The following is a 14,045-nucleotide window of genomic DNA, read 5'->3' as shown; positions in this document are numbered from 1 at the left end:
TTGTTTGTTACATAAACATCTCTGTTAATAGTAAATGTAATAGAAATATACCAACTTATATCGATAGTAACAATATGATATACTGTATATTCAAGCAGAACTTCACCGGATATTACTGCTGAATTTGTTTGTCCCCTCCATGGCTGGTATATTGTGATATTTTGTGACAGATTATTCCCTCTATTTACTGTTGAGAAAAATGAATGAATCCCAATATAGTGATATATCTGAAATGTAAACTGAGAGCCTCAACGAGAAATATATATTTTGTGTGAAAAAGTAACATTCAGGTGGATAATAAAACCGAGCAGATTATACCGCTTTGTTGTTCGGTGATGTTATTTTCCGATACACTCATACACTCACAGGAGGGAGAATGCCACTCTGGCATTTGAATGAATAGCTGCTTTTGGTAAAGGCACAAAGAAAAAGATGTATCACGCTCCCTAAAGGTCTCTGTCTGGGAGAGATTCGCAAGGTTTGTACAGATGAAAATACTCGGTTCAGCAGCTCTGTCTGCTGGAGAGAAAGTGGCTGGGACATGAAATGAAATCAGTCATGTATTTCAAGCCACTGAATAAACTCTGGCGGAATTACAGACACTCCAATTTGATCAATATTTACTGAAGGATGTCACTCTTGAGTTATTGCTAATTGCTTGTTTTACTATTTTTTTGCTGCTGTCTTGGCCAACAGAGGTTTGTGACCTCAATAAGACTTACTCAAAGGTGCTATGAGGAACTTTTAAATATTTCTGAAACAGTCTAATTGTTTTAATCTGATTATCATAAATGACATGTAACAGCAAACGAGACCATCAGTGCAAAGAATGCTATTTCTATATAGTTTTTCTTAATGTCTTGGTCATGGGTACGCTCACCATAGGAACTTCAGCAGGTGTGGTAAAAACTCTACCGCTTTTGTCCAAAGGGGGTGCAAGAATGAACACAAACTGAAAGTTCCTTGGAGCACCTTTAAAAGATGTTCTTACAAAAACCTTAAAAATATCTTTAGACTGTTTGATCATTTAGTTAGTATTGTGGTGATTGACTTATACATATACACAAAAGTTTTCTTTCACCCCTGAATAAGACTGTGAGAGTCCTCATCTTCAAGTGGGGATTCCAGACCTGCTTGGAGATGTTAAATGCTTAAATGCATGTTGTATTTTTGGTAAAGAATTCTCAACACAACGTCCACCGAGCATTGGCCCACATCTCATGATGCTGTTGCTCCCCTAATAGATCAAACATGCTTTATTTAACCAGGTTCATGTACTAATGCTACTCTCCAGCAGGTCCTGAGTATTTTAAGGTTTTTTAAATTAAACTCATGGTTCTATTAATAGTGAATGAATCATTTATTAATGCATGATAAATGAGTTTTAAGCCATTAAAATATGAGCGTTGCCAAGTTGTAAAAAAATGTTTTGAAATATTTTTCCTCCAGCACGAAAACCGTAGTTTCGTACCTTAGTAAGTCTTTACTATTCTAGCTCTCACTATTGTCACATCCCGGCTCAAGGGAAGGACAAAACAGGAGACCACACAAGAGAGATAGTTTTACCAAATTATAATTTATTTAACCAAGTGTAAAGTAACCTAATAAAGAGTGTGTGAATGTCAGTAATCAGTAGTGAGTGCGGTGTCTGTGTGAGTGAAGAGTGTATGGGGTGTGTAAAGCAGCACTAACTAAAACAAAACAAACCAAACCAAACCAAACCAAACCAAACCAAACCAAACCATACGTCAAGGGAGGGAGACCAAGTGGCTGACTCCTGCAGCTTTTATAGTTCAGGAGAGCAGCCAGCATGGGTGTTGATGATCAGCAATCAGCTCCTGGCAGCCTGCCAATCAGGAGGTGCCAGGAGCTGTCACACTATCCACAATAAATACATGTTAATATGTCTTTAATCAATGTTTGTTATGATCCAAGGCACCAGAGTAATGCGAAAAGCAAACCGGCCAAAGGTGTTTTTACAACCTGAAAATCCAAATATCCGTCTTATGAATGATTTATAACTGATATTGAAGTATGATTTAATGTATTAACCATTAATAAATCCCATTACCTTCAACCTTTAAACCAATTTTAAAGGGGGCCTTATTAGATGGGGTATAAATAAATATAGGAATTTAACTAAAAGTATCTGCATGGATAGGTTCTTCTGGGAAAGGCAGATGCATGAATGCATGCAGTATGAGGACACACTTTCCTACCTTTCAACATTTGAACGCATATCCGTGTGTGTGTGTGTGTGCACATGTGCGCACCGCGTCGTGCACTTCCTGAGACCTCATTTGCATATGATTCACTGATGAGCTGCCACCGCTAACCAGCAACACCAAACCAAAGCCCTATTAATATTCTCCCATTCAGGTTGTAAAGCACACAAACCTAATCAGCTTAGAAATTACTGTATGGAAACCATAATTACGCATGTTTAATTGCTTATCATCTGATGGGTACAAGTTTATTAGAAAATGTATTCATGGTAATTGCTTCCTGAGGTATCTGCTGTGCTACAATACCATGTGATATCCTGTCAGCTCCCATTCGGAAAGGATTAATACACTGTGCAAAAGTCACAAAATGAGATAGTGCGTATTGACTCTTTGGACGCTTGGTTTAACTCAAAGTGATTTTTAATTTAGGGATTTCTAAATTACAGCTTAAGCTCGGATTTCTCTTTGGAGAGATATCCGTGAAAATCAGCGTATCTTGCTGTTGTTAAGCAGTGCTGGCATATAACAGCGATACGAGGGAAATTTTAAGTAGATGAATGCCTGTGTAATCTTGATGCCACTAGAAAATACTGAAAAACCCGCCCAACATCGCACAGGCTGCATTCCAGATACCAAATAGAAATAGCTGTAAAATCAAAGGGAAACCCAATAGGGAAGCGACACAAAAGTGGAAAAAGTCAAATGATGCGTGAAATAAGGAAACTCGTCGCGAAGGAGAGTTTTCAGTATTAAAGCTGACGAATCATTCAGTCCTGAAACAAGTAGATTAAAAGCCAGGTCCCTCGGAGGGCCTGCACTCCGCCAAGAACTTGGAGTGGGCCTTTTCATCCACTGAGTCTTACAGCTCCTGCCCACTCTTTGATGATCTCTCTATGCTTTATTGTAATCACTGTTGGCTGTCAGCTCCTTCTGACACACTTGGAAATGAATGCAGTCTCGTAGGGCACCAGCCAATTGTTACTTTATGGATGACTTTTTTCTTTCACTAGAGCAGTGATTCCTAAACAGGAGTTGGAGTTAGTCAGTATATGGAAGCATAGGGAAAAAGTATTTCTAAATGAGTCAGTTTTTTTTGAAGGAGAAGTCTACTTGAGCCCATGTTCTAGCGGAGGTATTTTAAAAAACACTTTGGGTTGGTAAACGCTGCATTAGACATACTCCAATTGACTTGCAGTGAAATGCTGTGATTAATATTTGTTTTTAATGGCCTCTTGGGTGAAATTTCCCCCCAAAGATATTGTGGACAAGTCAACAAAAATAATTGATATTTTCTTATTAAACCATGTCCCGTTGAATAATGGGGGGAGGACATGACTATAGCTTTAATCAGATCTACTTGGGTGCTTAAAAAAGTAATTGCTGAGCGCATTAAAAAAACAGCAGCTGCTTAACTTTCCAAGTCACGTTCCGGTTTTGGAGCCTGAGCCAGAGTCCGAGAGGTGATTTAGCTTTGTGCTGTCGGAAAGAAAAGATAAAACACCTGTAGATCATTAAACCTTTGTACCATAACACACAACATGCTGACACTCGAGTCATTTCCCCATTGAGAGGGGTTGGGAAACCCCAGAGTGTTTGCTTGTTGGGGGAAACTGTCTGGGATGCTTTCCAGGATTTCCCCAAAGAGAAAAGCCTTGTTTGTCATTGCTGATGTTGTTAGGGAATGAATGGCGAGCAGATTGTGAAGGCTTGTGCCTCTCATGTCTGTCCAAGGCCTTGATACCTTTGATCTTCTTAAGAAACAAACAAGCTTTTAAACTTGGCACTCCCGCCGGCTAGTGTCTCCTTCATCTTCTTCTGCCTCTGTTTGTCAAAAAGGCTGATCCTGAGAAAATGAGTGTTAACGCATACTCTGGCTAATGCAATGATTTGTGTTTTGAAATCTGGGCTCCCACTATGTCGCCTCGAAAACTCACACAAAGTAAACATAGCTCAGATTTTTTTTCAAACCCTGATGTGACTGCCATCTTAACGCAGCACAACAATGCGTAGCTTTGGGACAGATATTTGCAAAAGCTCTTGTTTTTGTCTTCTTCGAACAGACCACTGATTCTGGCTCTCCAACTAACATCTATAAGATTAAAACTACACTGAAATGGTTTTAAGAAAAGAGCGACTCCAGGTCTGATTGTAGGTTAACATATGTTAGCTTCATCACTCATACACCTACAGTACATGAATACTGCTGACTCTGGAACACACAGATTTCTTTATGATTTAATGAGTTAAGCAAATCAAACAGGCATGTATAAACTATTGGCAGTTAAGTTTAAAAGGCCTTATCAATTTGGCCTATTAGGCCTGTTCACTTATACCTCCTCCTTCTACAATGCAAAATATTCTGACGGTGGTGATAGGCCAATGACGGTAAAAAAAACAAAAACTGGGAGGTTGTGTCAAAGCTTAGCTCAGTAGCTTAGTATATGTTGGATACAAACATGTAATTTCATTTGCCGAAACATAGGGTTTCTAAAACTTTTTCTTAAATTGTAGTTCATCATGAGGTTGAAACTAGCAAGTCACTAAAAAACATGGAGACGTGTCGGATGTAAAATTGTGTGTTGAACCCTTTGTATGGATGTGTGGTCCAGTTATGATTGTTGATGAGGTTTGGTCAAAGGTTATTGGACGTTTGGAACTAAGGTGAAAAGGTTCCAACATCTGGCTGAGCAGGAGAAGCACAGCCTTCAATCAGGAGGCACACACACACACGCACACACACACACACTCTCCTTACTTGTTATTAATGGGCGCACAGCAGACACAATGACATTTTACTCAGTTTCATCCCTGTCCCATCATGCATCTGGGGATATCCTGGCATTTGGCAGAGCTGTGTTTTCACCAGTGTCTGCGGCCGCGTCTGACCAGCGCGACTTCAATTCCGCTCACTGTCACTCATCATAAGTGAGTTTATCAACACGCATCTAATCGCCACACTCCGCCGGGACCTTAACCATTTGCATACTAAGATTGCTTTTCTTTTGCTCTGCGAGGGACGCACCTCCTTTGCATAATTATTAATGATAAAGAGATGGTGAACAAATGTGTCAGGAGGTATTAGCATCACGTATGTAACTAGATTCTAAAGGATACGTTTAGTGACGTGCCTGGAGGAAAGATGATGAGGGCAAAGGTTTTGGGAAAGGGAGTGCGCCACTGTCAAGGGATGCACTTTTGTATGGAGGGAAGGGGTTAATTAAAAGGTCATGGATGGAAAATATAATGGTGTGATATTGTTTATGTAGTTTTGAGTCATTGCTTGAGCAAAGCCCCATTGAGAATAAGAGTGTCTGTCAAAAAGAATACAAACCTGCAAAGAACTGTTGCAGCCAAATAGACAACACATTTGAAGAAAAGAAAAAACAAGAAAGCTCTTTAGTTAGTTTTTAGTTTAGAGCAGCAGGATGAGGAGCCATGCCTATAACATATAATTACACCAAAGAGAATATTTGCTCCAGTAGAAGGGAAATCCACAGTGGTGAACAACACAAGATGTTTACGTACAGCAGAGTCACCGTAGCTGCTCATTTGCGTATTTCTGCTGTGTACCATTAAAGCAGCAGGCACATATTGTCTGTCATCTGTTGTCGGTAATTACCACTTTTTACACCATTCTACCCTCTGTGGATAATGTTCAGCGTCTATACGGGAAGTGTTTCGTGTGAATAGTTTTAACTGGTTGACGCTTTAAACAGCTGCACTCTTTTTACAGGACAGGGATAAATAAGTCATGCACACCATGGTTCAATTGGGGGCTGAAAGGCCTTCCCCGCTAAACACAGGCCTGTGTACCCTGCACACGGTATAATAGCATGATATTAAAAATGCCCACAGCGATTGTTAAGTCACGGCGGCGCATTTGCACCACGATGGATGACCTTTTTGTGAATCCTAATGAGGCCTTTTCACGACTTTCAAAGGCAAAACATACTGTCTCATGTAGAATAACAACATCTGTGTGTAAAAGTCTCCCCCGTTAAATGCTTTGGTGAGCAGCGGAAGATTAAATCACAGTTTTATATAAGGTGTATGCTTGCTCTGACTGATATTGGCTTTGTTTGTCTTCTTCTCTGACCACAATTACAATTATGAAGTTGATCTTTAAGAAACTCGGAAGGGGGCATCCTGGGAATTGCAGTTTGAATAATATCAGCTGTGGTAGCCTATGTCCCCTCTCAGGTGGTGTGAGGCTGTCCAACCTTCACTCACAAGTCACAGCATTGGGAATGACCTCATGGGTCAGGAGGGGTCGGCCCTCTGGCTCTCCTTCAACAAATAACTGATAATGACCTTTGACCTCCCTGTTTTTGCATTAGAATTGATACTCCCCCCCCATCCCCTTCTATAGCTACCTAAGGACCATTTGAAAAGCCAGCCCCCTCCAAATCCAAACTTGAATGTTTTATTTTCTTCTAATGAACCCATCCAGAGATGGAGGGAGGGCTGGGTGGGGCTGCCTTTGGGAGGAGGAGGATGGAGACGGAGGAGGCGAGTGTTGGGCTCATCTGCATCACAGATTAGGGTGCTTAGAGAAAAATCAACCATCCATGATTCATTACATGTTTCCTGCTGAGCCTCCTAGATGGCAACCGTCCTAGCAACAGGATCCTAGCAACAGCAACAACTCCCTGCAGCCGTCGCCGTCGTAGCAGCCAATCAGAAACTTTGATGCCCGATCAGAATTGAGCCAATGAAGAGGAGGAGGACATGCGGAAGGAGTGATGATGCGTTTCCTCATGCTGTTATACCCGGAGTGTTAGGGCTCTGAACTCTGCTGTGTGTTAATATAATATTACCAGCATCATATGTGTTATGTTTTGGGAATGTATTGATTCCCTAATGGTGATTAATGCAAATGTTTTGCTGTGTAGTAGAGAGGCCAATGTGACGTGGTTAATACATTCCCTCATTGGAGTCCTTTATTCAGCACAATCTCAGCTACAACTCCAGACTTTCAACAAAGAATCGAGCTGAAAAATGACAGAGGCAAATATTTATACTTTTGTAGTTCATTGTCTCCTCAGCAGCCCAAATACTCAGTAATCATGTAATGGTAGTGTGGATTTTCACATGTAAATGGTGCAAAAAGTGTGGGATGTTTTTTTCTCACCTGCTTCCTCTGTAATCATATATCATTATTCAAAGAGCGCGTTTGATTGTCATCTGATCATCAGATAGGCCTGATCTTCACTTCAAAGGCCTATGCTCTGTGCTGGCCCAAATGGTCTGATAATGCTCAGTGTGATAATGCATCACACTGTCTCTCTGTCTCTCTGTCTCTCTCTCTCTCTCTCTCTCTTTCTCTCTCTCTCTCTCTCTCTCTCTCTCTCTACTTTAGAGTAATCTTGCCCTTGCAGGGGTTCCCATCTCCCTCTGCAAGCAGAAAATGGAGAAAACTACGCACATAATAATCAAAGCGTCCACACAGTATTCATATGTACTTGTCAGTCAGGCCCGGAAAGGTACGATGAAAAGGTCAGACAAACTTTAAGATGAATACCACGGAAGGTTCTATAACTTTTTAAACTTGGAAGGTTTTTAATGTGTCTCTTAAAGTAAGATAGCAGAATCTCTTTTCTGCATTTTTTTTGTCCAACATCCTTAAAATACAGACATCAACCAGTTAATCCACATAAAACTAATTTATTTTTTAAAACCTTTGATTCCTGGGAGCATCCTTAGAATCACAGATATCTATCCTGAAGTAAAATCAGTGAGAGGAAGAATTCAAAGTTAACCATTTTAAGACGACTTATTTAGACATGAAGCAACAACGTTCTTCCTTTTGATGCTAGTACTTTGTTTTTAAGTAATGTTCAGAATTGGAACCATGAGTATTAACCTATTAACCAAATATTACTTGTTCTAGACAATTACAAATATGTGTGTTGTGTGGGATTTAGCAGATTTCCCAGTGTGCTACAGCAGGAGCCAAAAATCATACAAACCTTGAGAAAATTTGAAAATGTTACTTTACAATAACTCTAAAACAAGGGGCTTCCATACTGTATGTGGGGAGTATATTTGCTGCTTGTTTCAGAAGCACCTTAAAGTGATATACACGTTGCTTTCCACTCATTTTCTTCAGCTCACTGCAAGTATGTTTTTTGAAGTTTTTGCTGATTGCACACAGCAGGAGAGCGGCCATTTTGTCATTAAAGTAGCCTGTAGTTTCTCCCCGTCTTTCCCTGATTCTGTCTCACAGTTTGAAGCTACACTTAATTTTTCGGGCGATACGTCATCTCAATCAGCAGAATGTTGTTTCACTTGTAAATTGTCTTCCATGAAACACATCCCACAAAGGGTTGCAAAGGGGTGGAAAGTTTCCGGAAACTTTCCATGGGAACTTTCGCTCAGGAATTTTGGGAATATTCAAAATTGGAAATTATAGGAATTAACTAAATGTCGGTAATTTAAATGATTTATTTTTTCATATCCAAACATAAATCTAAACATTTAAACACTATGTTTGGTCATAGGCAGACATCCATGCAAACTAATACAATTAAAAAACTTTACATTTGAACAAATTTATTTGTAAGAAGATTTTTTTAAAGTTTTGATTATTATATGAACAATCAATAATTTCACTGAACAACAAAAAGATGAATGTTGAGTTAAATATAACTCATCTGTCTGACCCAACCCATTCAATGAATAAAGTCAAATGCCCCTATGCACAGTGCATGTAGGGGCCATGGCCTCAGTACCCCTGCAGTAGGATGTGTGCAGATTAAAACTTAGTTGAAAAAACTGCCTGGACTGAAATAACATAGTTAGGAGAATGTAGTGCATTTGGGTTGCTTTAAATTGAGTAAATTCCCATTTATTCCTGTTAATTCCCCAAATTCCCGTTAATTCACATAAATTCCCGTTAATTCCCATGGAAAGTTTCCAACTTTGAAAATTCACGGAATTTTGCAACCCTACACATCATTTCTCTCCAAAATAAATTTGAGAAAAGTGTCCGTTTGCTGGCATGGATGTTTGTACAAGCAACACAGGGAGTATTTCAGCATAGGTTTGGCATGTGTTCTCCCTTACCTTCAGCTGCAGGATTTCCTCCCTAACCTGCTCCTCTTGTGATGGCCTCGGGTGAAACATTTGTGGAAATCCATTCGATCAAGAACTGATCGAGGATAAGACCAAAAACACAGATGCTATCTTGAAGCCCTCTGGGGGGAAAGAAAGGTAGATAGGCCTACATGCAAGACAAGCTGGTGAAGAAATGGAGAGAATAAGAAAGAACTAACCGAAAAAAATCTACAGTAGAAAAAGGGCCCTCCTGAGTGATGTGTATTGTAAAATATAAATGTTAACAATGATGCAACAATAAAGAGTGTTTCTAAATACTTGTTAAAAATGGTAGATTAATCTGTGTCAAACATTTTTTTTTAAAGATCACGATCAAATATCAATGTGAAAGATTCTTGTTTAAACCCAGATGTTGGGGTTCTGAATCTTCCTTTGCAGATTGTGTGAGTGAATCAACAGTATACTTTCTTTTTTGTGTATATCTCCTGCGGGCTTAGATCCACCGACAGTCCAAACTGTAGCTACACCCTGCCTGACGCTGAGCTCCTTGGATTAAGTGACGCTCAGGCTGTCCAGACAGATTTCTATCCCTGTCAGAAAACAACCTGCTCGAGTCAGACGAGAACTTTACTCACTCACTGCTGTCACACAGTCACAGTTTCCTACAATACATCGCCGTAATAAACCGACCTCAACCACAGTGGATCCGTCTGTTTCTCTGCTTATTGTTCAGCTGGTACACAAACACACGTCTTGAGGCTTTTTGTTCCACTTTCGCACAAATCCATTTTCTGTTCCCAAGACAAAGCAGCATTAATACCTCTAATGCACTAATAAGCAGCAGGAGCACGTACGCAAACAAGGCATACAACTGAGGAATTTTGAGATTTATTGTGTTTCACTTGGACAAGAGTCAAGAATAAGCTTATTTTCAAAATGAAGTCCAAAAGGTAGATGGAGGCCCCCAGAACAGGTGTATTCTAAATTATGTTTCACAGTTATTAATTTGTCTCCCGGGAAAGCCATTATTGTAGCAGGAGGGGGTAAGTAACTTTCTGCTCCCTTCCACAGTTTACCAAAAGGACACTTTGTATAATGTGTCCTCTCTCCTAAGCTGCTGAGGGCACCCTTGCAAAGAAAAATCTTGCTCCAATTTAGCTCTAACCTAAATCCCTGTCTGACAGCTGATCCAGACTAAAGCACACCCAGGTGGCTTTTTTGTTTCACTTTGCATGTCCTCCTTCTACCTCCTTTCAATGTCGTTTGTAATCCAAATAATTCCCTAAAATTATTTGACCCAGGCTTGTTTTTTTATTCACTGAGAGTCTTCAGTCCTTGAACACAACAAAAGCCCTCTGACAAGTGGCTAGTAACTAATTCTCTCTCAAGCTTGTTTTATATACAACGGATTTATGAGCAATTTCTGCACCATACCAATTAGGTGCTGCTGGTGAAAAGATAAAACAGGTCTTGTTCTATTTCATGTTGATTTAATCCAATCACGAGAAAGTTATGAGTGCAAATGCATGCATGCGTTTGTGTTGATCTTTGTGTCAACATAATACATATTTGATATTTTTCATCATGTTCTGGGACACTTTGGTTTGATTGTATAGCTTTTTGCACATTGTATCAACATTTATCTTGCACAATAACATACTGTTACACTTGTTTTTTTAAATACATTTCTGACTGAATATCTCGTTTGTCCTTGGAAACATACATGTAATAGAGAAAGTCATGTAAACATTATTTTGTTGACTGTCTCTCTATCTAACATCCATCTACAACTGAAATGGAATTAAGTATCTAAGAGTGGAGATGTCTTCAGTTTGCATCATCCACCTGCGCCGCTTTTAATGCTTTGAGAATGCATCAAAACAATAAACAAACTGTAGCTGTAATGCTGACACTTTAGTGTACCGTTTTTTGTACATTAAAACTCAAAAAGAAATGCTGCACAGGCCAGTGACATTTCATGTTGTATTTTTGATTTGTTCATTTGTAGACGTGGATCGTAAGAAATTGCTCCAATTTTTCTGACACTGTCAGAAATTTCCAGCCGATTGTCTTTCACTGCCAAAGCTTTAAATCAGCCCTTGGCAGGCGTGTGTCACAATCCAGTTTCACCACCTATCTCTCACATTTGTCATCTTCTGTCTCAAACAGCTGTAGTATAGTGAAAAATGACGTGCTCCCTGAAGAAGAAGAAAAGGTTGTCAACCCTCTCTTCTTAAAAATGAACAACCTCCTTTCAGAAAAAAAGATAAAGTTGACTTGATATCTATCCATTCATTCATCCATCATCCATCCATCCATCTATCTATCTATCTATCTATCTATCTATCTATCTATCTATCTATCTATCTATCTATCTATCTATCTATCTATCTATCTATCTATCTATCTATCTATCTATCCATCTATCCATCTATCCATCTATCCATCTATCCATCTATCCATCTATCTATCTGTCTACACTGTAAAATCTTTAATGTTAAATTAACAGTAACTTACTGGCAACAATTATCCAGTAGTTGATGTATTTCCTATCACTGTAAAACTACTGTAAAAAAAATTACAGTAGTATAGTGGTACTGTAATAAGTGTTACTACTACTGTTAAATACACAACAGTACAATACTGTACTTCATTTTACAAGTACAGTAGTACACTATTTATACTGTTAAAGTATTCCCTTTACTGTTATTTATATTACAGTATAACCTACTCTATTTTTCAGAATAAAATACATTTTACTATAGCTGTTGACAGATGACAGTTGAAGGCTTGATTTAAAAAAAGCTGATATTCTATTTAAAATAATAAATACATGCTCCAGCATTCACACTAATTAAATGACAATATCAAACAACTGAAAAATAAAAAAATCATGAATGTTAGTTAATCACTTTTAAAAAAATATTTAGAATGCCACGCAATCTTTAAAACATAGCAATAAACAGAAATCAACAACAGCAATGAACAACAATATCAAAATCAAACAAATAATTCACTGTATTAAAAGAATGGCAGTTGAGGAGGAGAAAAACAATTGCTACAGTGACAGAAACATTGATCTTTGCCAAGAAGAGTGCTCATATGTACACTACCGTTCAAAAGTTTGGGGTCACTTGGAAATATCCTTATTTTTTAAACAAACACAGTTTTTTTCAATGAGAATAACATTAAATTAATCAGAAATTCAGTCTAGACATTGTTAATGTGATAAATGACTATTCCAGCTGGAAACGGCTGATTTTTGATAGAATACCTACACTGTAAAATCTTTCATTTCTGAAACGGTCTAATTTTTCCTGTGATAATCATAAATTACATGTAACAGAAAATGAGACCATCATTGCAAAGAAAGTTATTTTTATAAATTTTTTCCCTTTATAAATCTCAAATCTCACATCCCCTGCGACCCCCCCCCCTCCCCCCCTTAATCTACGCCTATGTTGTTTTTTTCCCCTCAAAACGACATAGGTTACATAGGCTGCCTAACTAACCTATGTTGTTTTGAGTGAAAAAAACAACAGTGTAACCTATGTCGTTTTGGAAAATGGAATGAAGAGTAGATTTGACATCATTTCTCTCCATGTGGCGGTGGATGTCGATAGGTGCTCTGTTTCATTCGGGTGATTTTTCTTGTAAAGGAAGGCAGACGGTGGGTGACAGGGAGCTTGACAGTGAGCTGTCGATCCACTCTTCGCTCCTCAGGAGGTAGATGTCCTCAGAGTGGAAGTCAATATGAGAATTTCACTGTTTGGTTTTTTGTTTTTTTTCTCCCTACCCGGTCAGAAACAGTTGTGTAATGACTTTGGGAGGAGGAAAGCTGTGTAAAAAAAAAAAAAAAAAAAAAAAGTCTAGGCAATGGAGGTAGATGGGCCACTGCCTGGAACGTGTTTAATTAAACCCTTGGAGAGTACTGGCTGCATGGGAACAAAGGCCAAATGAGTTGCTGGGTCATGTGCATGCGTTCTGCCACATGAATAATACAAAGCACTGTAGGCTCATTCAAAATAATCAGATCATTTTGCTCCTTCCAGGGCTCTTCCCCATGTGACAGGAAGATCCAGGATGTTTTGTCCAGATTCTATTCAATCAATGTGCATGGGAGGGACCACGGTAAAGGGAATACAGTATACAGTAGGAGAGAGACACTGTGGCCCAGGAATAGAAAAAAAAGAAGACGTGCAAGTTGGCAGTGTTTGATGAAATATGTGGATGTTTATTTGCCCTTGATGAAATATATTTTTCTTGTTTAAATTCTGTGTAAGCTAGGGGGAGATTTGATAGATTTGAAGCTGCTCCAATCAATGTTTTTAGTCTAACAATGGATCACATAACTAATGTTAATGTGGTTGAGATATTACAATACACTGCAGTTCCCCTTTCGTCTTACAGAGCATTTAAAGGTGGAGTCAGAGAATACTTGTAATCAAAATCACTTTTTGTCCAAATCAGTGAATATCTCCTCACACTCCGCTACCTGTCCGTACCGTTTGTGCTCTGAATAAAAATCTGGTGTCAATAAACATCATAGGCTCTCTATCCCAGCAGTTATAGGGCTTGACCGTCCAAGTGTCTTTTGCTATTTGCATGAGTGACAAACTCCCTCTCCGGATTCATAAAAGTGTCTAAAAAGTAAATACAGTAGATACGGTGAGATACTATATGATGCAATCAAAGTCGACGACACACAAGGTCACGTTTGTATTTATTTATTGGTAGGAGTCCATAAAAAATGAACATTTCTCA

The sequence above is a fragment of the Ammodytes marinus genome (assembly GCF_949987685.1).
Source record: "Ammodytes marinus genome assembly, chromosome: 21".
In the NCBI taxonomy this organism is placed as follows: domain Eukaryota; kingdom Metazoa; phylum Chordata; class Actinopteri; order Uranoscopiformes; family Ammodytidae; genus Ammodytes; species Ammodytes marinus.
The sequence above is the reverse complement of the archived record's forward strand: the minus strand, read 5'-3'. Positions refer to the sequence as shown.